Source organism: Diadema antillarum, unplaced genomic scaffold, assembly GCF_040938485.1.
Source record: "Diadema antillarum isolate AM-2024a unplaced genomic scaffold, OU_Dant_1.0 seq00000432_RagTag, whole genome shotgun sequence".
NCBI classification, from domain to species: Eukaryota; Metazoa; Echinodermata; class Echinoidea; order Diadematoida; family Diadematidae; genus Diadema; species Diadema antillarum.
In genome coordinates, this window is record NW_027271412.1 from 248087 (window position 1) to 260162 (window position 12076).

Genomic DNA, 12076 nt, shown 5'->3' on the forward strand with positions numbered 1-12076 from the left:
CCACACTCAGGCATGTAACATTAATGTTCATTTTTGTGTGTTCTCATAATAATGCTCATGCGATGCTCGCCAAGTGATTTAGAGCATCACAATTTATCAGTTGTTGTAAGTTTATTGCTCATTCTGTTCATTTATTATATATATTTTCATGACATATTATTAGCTCTAGTGGATTAATTTGTGTGTTTGAAGAGATAAGATGTTTCTAAGAATATAGCACTGGAAATTTGGCTAACGTGAAGAAGTGTGGTCTGAAACATTACTTTATAATCCCCCATCCCCTTTATCATTGCGTACTTTTGAAGGCAGTAGCCTAACTCATTTTTGTGTTCATTATGAGAAAAGCGTGTGATATGTATTTTTATAGAGGGGAAGAATTAATGAGATGTTTGAACATGTTTTCCTACAAATTACTGCAAACACATGACATGTACTTGGCATGTAGGCTGGTGGTTATAGTCAGCTTTGTTTGGACAGAGGAAATGGGAACGGTCAGGTAAGGAGAAATATTAGCAAAGTGGGTCCACAAGCAAGATTGACAAAACTACAGAAATGTCTTGGAATGAATGGAATGTCACTTCTATGGAGCTGTAGTTACGATATCCTCACTGCATAAAACTGATATGAGCAGCTTGCAGTGGAAGCTCTGTGTCAGTTTCAGTGTTTTTGTACCATCTAAGGCAGATCTTGTAAGTTACATACTTGCCTTTCTAACAGTCTGGGTTCTTTTACCTGTTTCTCATGTCTTTTTTGTTTTTTTTCCCGCAGATGCACAGCTAACAACAACATTTGAAATACATATTGCGATTCCTTACACTCCGGATAAAAAGTGAGATTGGTGTCGGGATGTGTTTTCGGCAGAGAGCAAAGCGGATGTATCTGACAATTGTTTGAATGTCTGTTTTATATTGCTGTGCTAGTTGTCAGAAGGTAAAGAAAAGGAGACATCACTTGCACTAAACATTGTCATGTTAAAACCTCTGCTAATGACTACCTTTGCTTCCAAAACTGCTATGATATCTTCACAGTCTGTACTTCAGTGGGTGGGTTTGTTTATTTTATTTTTTTTAAAATTTCAACTAACAAATACTTGGTAACCCAAGTGATTATGCTATAGAATTACATGACTTTTTGAGGTAGAAGTTCTCTTCTCTTTTTTTTTTTTCCAGGCCCTTATTATTTCTAACGTATATTGTACAAACATATGTGCCACCCTGACGAGCATCTGCCCATTTTTGTCCGAAAGTACTGTGGTGTCCATGAATAGAACTAAAGGTAGTTCCCAAATGTCCTTTCACATATTTATTGGGACATGGTATCAACTATTCTGTTACTATGTCTTTTTTTTTTTTGCCAATGCATGATGCCTCTACCAACTCAATTTGGATCTCTAACTCCCTGTTTTCCATACGCCTTCCCACAAATACCCTGCAAATGAGATCTTTTGCCATTTGACTCTTTTGGACGGTAATTTTTCCTTTTCTTCAAACCCCGTAATTCCATGTTCTGGTCGTTAGTGCCGATGCGAGTCCATATAGGAGTGTCCTCTGCCTTCTTATGTACAAAAGATGATGCAACTTTCATAGTATTAACATAGGAGCTGTTAAAAAAGTCCCCAAATTTCGTTCACTTTCATTCAGGTTGCAACCTATATATGACTCAAGTTTGCTGTAGAGACACAAGAATATGTATATTTATGAGTGTTTTGCTTTTGTGAATGTTTTAGTGTACTCTGTGAAAGCGGGCGTAGAATTGTTCTCTCTAACGCTTTGAATGTAATGATCCACAGTTCTTGACGAAAGCAAAAAGGGGGTGGGATGGGTGTCATAGTAAGTGATTACGTATCAGCTCTGCATTTTGCTGTTGGCTTTACGTAATGTATCTTTAGTGGAAAAAACGCTCTTTACAGTCATTTTTTTGCACATTTTAGGATGTGTACATCCATATGATAGGATATCTGCAACACACCCGCATACATTGCCCAAGCTGTTTCCCCCTTGGGCCTCCCTACGGAGGCAGCAATTCAATTACCAAATCAGCATTCCACTTACCAGTGTAGAAGTGCAGTCATGTCTCAGCAGGTTGATTTGGACAGTAGCATGTCGCTGCGCACTTGTAGGCAAAACTCTCCAGGATACGCGTGCATGTTGGAACTGACTGGCTTCACATCTGGCATGGATATACGTGTGCCAAACAGAAAACCTCATTTGTTGTCTTTTTTGTTTTGTTTTCTTTCAAGGGTGGGGGAAGTGTGTGTGCGTATTTGATCAAAGCATGTTCTGTTTTGTCGGATGAAAGATAAAATCGTCACCAACAGGCACCGTCCTTCTCATACATCAAGCATGTGGTAGCGTTTGGAATCCACACACAACAGTTCTAGCAGGAATTTTTTTTTTGCATAGAATCTTTTTGTTTTTCTTCAGATTTTTTGATTTGCCAGCTTTGTGACGGGTCGGTTACATAACCGCTCACAGCTCATACTGGGCACGGTCTAGCGACCTAGGCCCCGTTCGAATTCGCAGTTTTCTTTCTGAGAGCCAATTTTCAAGACCATGACCTGTATGTCATGTGACCCCAGACCTCAAGAATCTGTTTATGAAGAAAAACAAACAAACAAACAACAAAACATAAGACACCCCAATTGTTTGCTCAAAATAGTTTTGCAGTTCTGCTAAACAGACAGGACAAGTAGAAAAGTGATATTCTTTATGGTAATCAAGACTTCAAACAGAAGTTGCAGGGCCACGTTGGCACGTGGTTACTTGTTTTAGAAGTTTATCATGTTGATTATGATCATTCTTCTTTTTTTTCTTTGTTTTTGGCCGTATGTTGTTTAGTGACCAAATCATTTCAAAGGGGAAAAGTGCGTAATCACTTTGACATCAAAAATTGATTGTGAGAATGGATGTATCACACCAGCCGTGTGACCATCAAAGTGTCAATGGACAAAAATGCACATCCCGCTTCCAGCTGCCGCACGTACTTTTTCCGTCGATGTGCAAGCCGCGTCTAGTGAGATTGCATGTGGACATTCGGTATTTATTTTGTCCCCGTGTCCGCGTTGTCTTGTCTCCTGTACAAACCCATGCACTTGCATTCGCATACGCTTACAAAGTGAGATGGTAGGTTATACTGTACATGTAATCCAAATGGTCATTAATCGATGCTTCCGTAAGTATCTTGATATCAATTACTGTGGCACATGCAGAGTTTAATGTTTTGTGATGTAAAGGAAACAGCAACAAAAGAAAACAATTATATGTTGTTCAGACTTCTACTAATCTCAATGAACTGTTGTCATGCCACATGTTGCAATGTTTATCTGTTCCAAGAATATATAGTTATTATTATATATATGACTCCTTGATTTTGTATGAGCACCATAAAGTGTATTATATATTGTGTAGCTTTGTATGGATCAGTAGCCAGTGCAAGGCTGTCAGCTTTTCTTCTTTTCTTTTCTTTTTTTAATTATTGTAGGGCTTTCGTTATGTAGTGCATTGAAGACAAAAAAAAAATGCCTTGCTATGAAGAAAAGAAATCATCCATGGGAAGTGAAATAAAGAGATCAAGAGTACCACACACAAACTGAATCTTGTAGTCACCTTTCCCTTTCTTCATTTTATCTTGTGTATGTAATATGTGTTTTTATAAAATGGGTTCAAGAATGTAGCCAATTGGAAGCGCTGAAATGAGTCACGTGGCGTGCATTTATTTCTCACTAACATGGACGGCCTGACGTCACAATGTTTACACTAGCAGTGCGCACTCAATCAGTTGTTACAAGTGCGTCGTGCGCTACTATATGCGCTGTCAATCCTTTAAACAACTTCTAGTTCGGGCTGCCGGCCGGCCTTTCTTGTGCATAACATGTGTGGCGTACGTATACTCTTATATGTACAGTACTTATATGTGCGGGATTTCCGATTGCGACGTGCGTAAATGTTTGGGACGAACATCTTCGGCCATCTTGATTCTTGAGCGAGTGCTACATGTAGCTGACTGGTATTGACCCACAAAGGTACGTGAAAAATGCTGTTAGTTTTCGACCCATTTAATAAAACAAATAATCCTGTGCATCATTTGTTTTATAAAATGGGTCGAAAACTAACAGCATTTTTCACGTACACGCATCATTTGTATAATATCTCATGAACAAATCATATCAGAGTTTTGTTTGCTTTTAACCTTTTCTGTGCCCGGGACTGTGGACATTGTGTACAGTGCTCTTGGGTGTAGCATGTCAATCAGCATTCAAAGTACACAAAAGGGTTACAGGAGAAGTTCACTGAGCGACTGCAGCAATACTAGTAGAACATATCAGTGAAAGTTTTGAGGAAAATTGTACAATCTGTTCAAGACTTATGAATTTTTGAAGTTTCAATGCCGCCATTGCTGGATGAGAAGACTACTTCAGTTTGTGATGTCACATGTGTAGAACAGTTTAAAGAAAATATAAATAAAGATTAACATACAGTCAAACTCGGATACCTCGAATTCGTCGGGACTGAAGAAAATGGTTCGACGTACGCGAATTTCGAGGTACGCGTACGTCGAATTTTCTTCGACTTATCCGATGTTTATCGATGTTCGACATTTATCGATGTTCAACATGGTGTCTGTTATAGTGCCTACTGATTGTTTGCATGCTTGTCAATTTGAATTGAATCAACTTTTATATTAATGAATTGAGTGAAAATCGGAAATGCAATCAAAATTTCAGAAATAAAGATTTTGGTGGCCCGATCGCGCCACCAAAAAAAAAAAAAAAAAAGTCGGATGTTTGCCTTTACTTTTGAAAATGAACAGCGGTAACAATCGGCTACGGAAGATGCTAAAATAAATGTCAGAGTTTTGCGTTTAATTCTGGAAATGAATGACGGTAATATTCGACTCGGTATGATACTAAAATAAATGTCGGATGTTTGCTCATACTTTTGGAAATGAATAACGATAAGACTCAGCTCCGTATGGTGCTAAAACTAATGTTAGATATTTGATTTTGCGTTCGGAAATGAATAAGGATAACATTCGTCTCCGGAAGACGCTGAAATAAATGTCGAATTTTTGCTATGACGTTCGGAAATGAAAAACAATAACATTCAACTCCGTACGATGGTTAAATAAATGTCGGATGTTTCTTTATACTTTCGAAAGTAAATAGCAATAGCATTCGGCTCCGGAAGATGCTAAAATAGATGTCAGATGATCCTTTTTACGTTCGGAAGAAAATAGCAGTAATATTCTGCTCCATCATGTCCATATGATGCTAACATAACTGTCTGATGTTTGCTTTTAAATTTCGAAATGAATAACAGTAACATTCAGCTGCGTTTAATGGTAAAATCAATGTTTGATGTTTGCTTTGACCTTCGGAAAAGAGTAACAATAATATTCAACTCCTGACAATGATGACATAAATGCTGGATGTTTGCTTTTATGTTCGAAAGTAAATTGCAATAACATTTAGCTCCGGAAGATGCTAAAATAAATGTCGAATGTTTGCTTTGATGTTCTGAAGTGAATAACAATAATATTCAACTCCGTACGCTGATAAAATAAATGCCGGATGTGTGCTTTTACGTTCGAAAGTAAATGTCAATAGCATTCAGCTCCGGAAGATGCTAAAATACATGTCGAATGATTGCTTGTACGTTTGGCACGTTTGGAAGTGAACAGCAGTAACATTCTGCCCCATACGATGATAAAAAAAAAAAATGGATATTTGCTACGGTACATTTCAAAATAAATATCAGTAACATTCAGCTATACGTTTCATGGTCCAAAATGTCTGATGTCTGCCTTGACGTTCAAAAATGAAAAAAAAAAAAACAGTAACATTCGGCTCCGTGCGATGATAAAATAATTGTCAGATGATTCATTTCACTTTCGGAAGTGGACAGCAGTCACATTCGGCTCCGTTCGATAATGAAATAAATGTCGGATGTTTGAAATGAATAACGGTAATATTCTGCTCCGTATGATGCAAAAATAAATAACAGATTGTTGCTTTTAACATTTGGAAATGATTAATGGTATTAATCCGCTCAGTTAGATGCTAAAACAAATAGCGGATGTTTTCTTTCACGTTTGGAAATGGATTAGGATAGTATTCAGCTCCGTAAGATTCTAAAATGAATGTCGGTTGTTTGCTTTTACATTTAAAAGTGAATAACGGTAACTTTCGGCTTTTTACAATGCTAAAACAAATGTCGGATGCTAACAAATGTCAGCAAATGCTCCCATTTTCTCATTTCAAACGTTAGTTTTGACCTCCTCAATATATGGGCATCAACTTTTATAACAATATCTACGCCTATTTGTCAAATCTTTAAACACAGAGTAAGATGTTTGAATTTTCTATTCATTTGTTTTAGACATGGACATCTGTATCACTTCAATAATGCTTAACATTAATTTGTCTATGTTTAGTAGGACCGATTTAGTTTTTCTAATGTTTTTCCTGATTTTTTTTTGTCACCAGATTTTACTTTCGACCACCAGAAAATAAAAATCAATGATATTGGTGGCCCGATAAAACTTAGTGCGGAGCCCTGTGTATTCTATTCTATATTGTGATCGGCCTATACTTCCAGATTTTCATAATCGCATTGATGGAAAAAAAAAAAGTTTCAGTGCTTGCGTTCTCGGGGAAGTAAACTTCGTGGAAGGCCAAAAAAAAAAATAGTTTTAAAAAAGGCACTACGAGGGAGATTGATGTTTTGACAGTGGAGCGTGATTAATGGCAAAGATATAACTGTCAACGTAAGCAGGTGCGCCCCGACGGTTGAGAAATCTACGCGCACGGTATGACAGTCTTGATCAAAAATCAAAACACAGTGGTTAAAGAAAAGCAAATGATGGGGCAGCGCGTAGTTCTATCGTAAAGCACTCCATTGGCACGGGTGCTATGTGCATACCATGTACGTGTGTTGGTAGGTGTTGGGGATTTTCCTTGTCAGCTGTGTATCGAGTATTTCTCCTTGGGCGCGCGATTGTTCTGGTCTCAGAATATTTACAATCGAGTGTGAAAACATTTGTGACATGTCTTCGCTGTCCACGCGCGCTTACTAGTAATCGGAGATGCTGAGTGATGTTTACAATTTCGATTCGAGCAACATGCTGGGAAACACAATAAGTTAATTAAGATCGGGACATTAGATTTCCCTTCGAGGTAACCGAACTTCGAGTTATCTTTTTCGAGCTACGCGAATTTTAATACACGGAAACTCCATAGGAACAATCGGGACTTTTATTTTGCCCCCGAGGTAAGTGATATTCGGCTTATCCGACGTCGAGGTATCCGAGTTTGACTGTATTTTCACTTATCTCACAAGAGAACGTGACTTGCCTCTTTCAGAAGGCAGAGGGAATAATATTGCCCCTAACATACATCAGTAACGAGTCAAAGGAATGTGTACTTTTTTTCAAAAAATGAAATTTTGTGGAATTCTCTTTTTATTTGTCGTGTATCGTTCTACGCATGTGACATCATACACTGTAGTAGTCTTTTCATCCAGCAGTGATTGTGCAGAAACTTTAAAGATTCATAATTGTCCGATTTTCTTTTGAATTTTCACTAATGTGTTCTACTAATATTGCTGCATTTTCTCAATCCATATGTATATATGAAGGTGAACTTGTCCTTCAATCTGCTGTAACAACTCTTGCTATGAGGAATGAGATAGGAAGTGAATATGTACATTATGTGTGTTTGTGGATAGGCTTATTGGTTTATGTGGATATATATGTATACCAGTTTTTGTATACATATATGATTATGTATCTCTGTGTGTGTGTGTGTGTCTGTCTGTCTGTGTGTTCATGAGTGTGAGGGCATCTGCCTCGTGTGTGTGTATCAAACAGCAACAACTACATTGTACTACATTTCTTCTATTACTATTACAACTATACAGTACTACTAATACAATAAAAACTATTACTTCTTTTATAACTACACAACTATTACCTCTACTTCTACTACTACTACTACTACTACTTCTTCTTCTTCTTCTACTACTAGTACTACTACTACTACTACTACTTCTACTACTACTAGGCGCCGGAAGAGGGGGGGGGGGGTAGGGGGGCGGCCACCCCCCCCCCCACCAATCCAAAAAGTGGGGGGGGGGGGGCAAAACGCATTTTTGCCCCCCCCCCCCCCCCCAAAAAAAAGCCCCCCCCCCCAAAAAAAAAAAAAATGAAAATAAATGAATAAACAAAGAAAATAAAATAAATATGTATATATATGAACAAAAGAGAAAAGATATGGCTACAAACGGCAGCTTTTGGACTGTAAAATGTCAAAATTTTCAAGCTCGCTCGCTTCGCTCGCTCGCATCCAGCAGTTGAGCCGGTGCGCCTCCCCCTTAATTTCTAAAGCGAAAAACATAGCTACGAAGGCAGTTGTTGGACTCTAGAATGTCAAAATTTTCAAGCTCGCTCGCTTCGCTCGCTCGCATTGAATCGTTATGCCATTCTCCTAATGTTGCTGACAGTAATTGCCAGTAGTTGCGCCCGATGCCCCCACCCCTTAATTTCCAAAGCGAAAGAAAAATATAGCTACAAACGGGAGTTTTTGGGACTGTAAAATGTCAAAATTTTCAAGCTCGCTCGCTTCGCTCGCTCGCATTGAATCGTTATGCCACTCTTCTAATGTTGCTGCCAGTAATTGCCAGCAGTTGCGCCCGATGCCCCCCCCCCCTTAATTTCCAAAGCGAAAGGTATATAGTTACAAACGGGAGTTTTGGGACTGTCACATGTCAAAATTTTCAAGCTCGCTCGCTTCGCTCCCTCGCATTGAATCGTTATGCCACTCTCCTAACGTTGCTGCCAGTAATTGCCAGCAGTTGCGCCCGATGCCCCCCCCTTAATTTCCAAAGCGAAAGATATAGCTACAAACGGGAGTTTTTGGACTGTAACATGTCAAAATTTTCAAGCTCGCTGGCATTGAATCGTTATGCCACTCTCCTAACGTTGCTGCCAGTAATTGCCAGCAGTTGCGCCCGATGCCCCCCCCCCTTAATTTCCAAAGCGAAAGATATAGTTACAAACGGGAGTTTTTGGACTGTAACATGTCAAAATTTTCAAGCTCGCTCGCTTTGCTCGCTCGCATTGAATCCTCATGCCATTCTCCTAATGTTGCTGCCAGTAATTGCCAGCAGTTGCGCCCGATGCACCGCCCCATTAATTTCCAAAGTGAAAGATATAGCTACAAACCCCAGTTTTGGGACTGTAGAATGTCAAAATTTTCAAGCTTGCTCGCTTCGCTCGCTCACATTGAATCTTTATGCCATTCTCCTAATGTTGCTGGCAATAATTGCCAGCAGTTGCGTCCGATGCGCCCCTATTTATTTCCAAAGCGAAATATATAGCTACAATTAAAACTCCAGTTTTGAAACTGTAGAATATCAAAATTTTCAAGCTCGCTCGCTTCGCTCGCTCGCATTTTATTGTCCCCGCCGAACGAGTTCGAGCAGGGGACTATGAAACGGGCTCCGTACGTGTGTGTGTCCGTGTGTCCGTCCGTGCGTCCGTGCGTCCGTGTGTGCGTCCGTGTGTGCGTCCGTGTGTGATCAAAATCTTCAATTTGCTACTTCTCTGTCATTTATGAGCCAATTTTGATTCTGTTTGCTTTATATGATAGCACTACATGGGAGCTTTGAAACTTCTACACAGAATTTCAGTCGTGACCTTTGACCTATATTGTACATTTTGCTACAAAATGCTACTCCTTCGCCATTTCTAACCCGATTTCGATTCCGTTTGCTTTATGTGATGGCACTAGGTGAGGGCTTCAAAACTTCTACACAGAATTTTGACCTTTGACTTCTTTCACCTTTGACCTTGATTTTTTGACCTATATAGTACATTTTGCTACAAAATGCTACTCCTTCGCCATTTCTAACCCGATTTCGATTCCGTTTGCTTTATGTGATGGCACTAGGTGAGGGCTTCAACACTTCTACACAGAATTTTGACCTTTGACTTCTTTGACCTTTGACCTTGATTTTTTGACCTGTATTGTACATTTTGCTACAAAATGCTACTCCTTCGCCATTTCTAACCCGATTTCGATTCCGTTTGCTTTATGTGATGGCACTAGGTGAGGGCTTCAAAACTTTTACACAGAATTTTGACCTTTGACTTCTTTGACCTTTGACCTTGATTTTTTACCTATATTGTACATTGGCTACAAAATGCTACTCCTTCGCCATTTCTAACCCGATTTCGATTCCGTTTGCTTTATGTGATGGCACTAGGTGAGGGCTTCAAAACTTCTACACAGAATGTTGACCTTTGACTTCTTTGACCTTTGACCTTGATCTTTTGACCTATATAGTACATTTTGATACTAAATGCTACTTCCGGCGGGGACATATTTTACGCACCGCGTAATTTCTACTTTTCCTTGTTATGCCATTCACCTTATGTTGCTGACAGTATATGATTTGTCGATCGTTTCTCACCGTCATTCCATAATCCATGTAAGGAAAACTTACAATGTTCCTCAGTGACTGCGTGGTTGAATGTATCACATTCCGTAATGTATTGTAGTCCCATTGTTGCTCACTGCACACACGCACAAGCATACAGACCGTCAAAATTACTTTATGGTTCCCCCCATGTTTCGACCCACCGTACGCCACTTTACATATATAGCTGATATATATATATATATATATATATATATATATATATATATTATATAATAGATGTGTGTGCGTGTGTGTGTGTGTGTGTGTGTGTGTGTATATTGTGTAATATATGCATGGTCTAATCTTGAGCCCCCTCCAATGTTTGCCCCCCCCCCCCCCAATCCAAAACTGCTTCCGGCGCGCCTGACTACTACTACTACTACTACTACTACTTCTTCTACTACTAGTACTACTACTACTACTACTACTACTTCTACTACTACTACTACCTCTACTACTACTACTGCCATTACTATTACTACTAGTACTACTTCTACTTCCATTTCTCTCTCTCGTGCACACATACAACACACACCCACACACACCACACACACCCACACACACACACACATCACACACATACCAGTGATGTAAGACATGACAGCACGAATATACAAAGGCCTCAATTGGAAAGTTGCCATCACACACACACGTATATATAAGATTATATTGTATTTCTTTTACAATGTAATACAATGTACGTACTACTTCAATCGTGCAACCTTTTGCAGACGTGCCGCACTTTTTTTCCCCCGGACCACAATAGAGTCTACAAGAGTTTACAGGTTTGTGCGTACTGCGGATGACATGTGATTTGTTACCAAGTTACTGAAAACGAACCAGTCGTTTCATAGCAAGGTGGAGGCAGAGTGGTCCACGGCTAGTTTATCTACTTAGAGCGGACATATTTTATTATTGTATTTCGTTTTTATCTTTCTATCGACATGATACTTTCCGCTGGCAAAGGGTGACGTCATACTGTCCCGAAATTGACACAAGCTGGCCATTCAAATATTGAATTTTTCAATTTCGTGCGCAGTTGGCCCCGAAATTGGAAAAAAAAGGCCAATCAATAACCGAAGCAAGTATGATGCCCACAGATTATCTAGGTCACACGATGGCACCTGAACCACACACGATGACTGCACGAAGATGTGAATCTTCCCGAAGAAGTTTATCCGAAGGACACACGAGTGAAACCCGATGGAGACACGAAGATTTTGTCACCGCTCACGAGGTTGCTGGTCACTGGAGCCTGACAAGCTCCATCGGCGGTCATCCCATGGCTTAAGTTGCCCTCACGAAGGACCAGATGTTTATAAGATCGAAGCCGAATTGAGCATTTACTTTATCGTGTGTCAATCTTTGCTCAATCTCGGTACAGTGTGACGCCAGCATGTGTCAAGTTGGTCATTATTTCTCTTCACCACCTTCACCTTATCGTATTATATCGTTGGGATTGAGAACCATCTGTTTCCCCTTGGGCTTTGGTTTCGAATCTATTCCATTTCGGCTTTTCAAACCCTTGAATTTGCCTCGAGGGATTGAGTATGTCCACTTTCCAAATATAAAAATTATGATTAGGGAAGAAATTTTGT